The sequence below is a fragment of the Brassica oleracea genome, chromosome C7 (assembly GCF_000695525.1).
Source record: "Brassica oleracea var. oleracea cultivar TO1000 chromosome C7, BOL, whole genome shotgun sequence".
In the NCBI taxonomy this organism is placed as follows: domain Eukaryota; kingdom Viridiplantae; phylum Streptophyta; class Magnoliopsida; order Brassicales; family Brassicaceae; genus Brassica; species Brassica oleracea.
In genome coordinates this window covers 24,361,454-24,362,321 of record NC_027754.1, presented here as the reverse complement: position 1 = coordinate 24,362,321, position 868 = coordinate 24,361,454, and positions in this window count along the sequence as shown.

The window sequence follows — 868 nt, the reverse complement described above, 5'->3', positions numbered from 1 at the left end:
GTGACTTGAGCGTATGCTTCAGCTTCGATCCATTTGGTAAAGTAGTCGGTGAGGATGAGGATGAAGCGTCTTTGGCGGGAACAGGGAAGTGGTCCGATGATGTCCATTTCCCATCGCATGAACGGGTATGGAGCGGTGGTTGTTCGCAACATTTCGGTTGGACAATGGATACTAGGTGCGTGCCGTTGGCACTTGTCGCAGCTTCTCGCGTAAGACTCGCAATCTGCGTTCATTGTTGGCCAGAAGAAGCCCTCCTTACCTTGATTGCTAATGCACGTCCGCCAGAATGATTTCCGCCAGCGCCTTCGTGCGTCTCTGCCATAACCCTTGCTGTCTCGTCACCATGAATGCATTTTAGAAGAACTTTACTCGCGGTCCAGCGGTGTAGTTCATCGTCAAGAACGACGTAATGGGCGCTGCGTGTTTTTAGTCGGCGGGCTTCCCATTTGTCGTTTGGGAGTTCTCCCTTCGAGAGGTAGTCGATAAACTCAGTTCTCCAGTTAGGACCAAATCCGTCATCATCTGGAGTAGCGGGTTTGATGACCGGGGCAACGAGGGTTTGGCAGATAGGAATTTTGATGCTTGGTTTCTCGATACGATGTATCGGGATGGTTCGTTTAACTTGATCACGAAGCTTGCTGCCAAGGGCCACGAGGGCGTCGGCGCAGACGTTTTCGTCTCTGGGAACTTTGATGAGTTCGAAGAACTCGAACTCTGCTGTCAGGCTTTGCACTATTTTGAGATAGGCATCCATTCGGTCTTTGCGGGCATCGTAGCCGCCGCTGAACTGACTGGCGACTAATTGAGAGTCGTAATAGGCGCTTAGTCGTTTAGCTTTTACGGCTTTTGCTAAGCGGAGTCCGGCGAT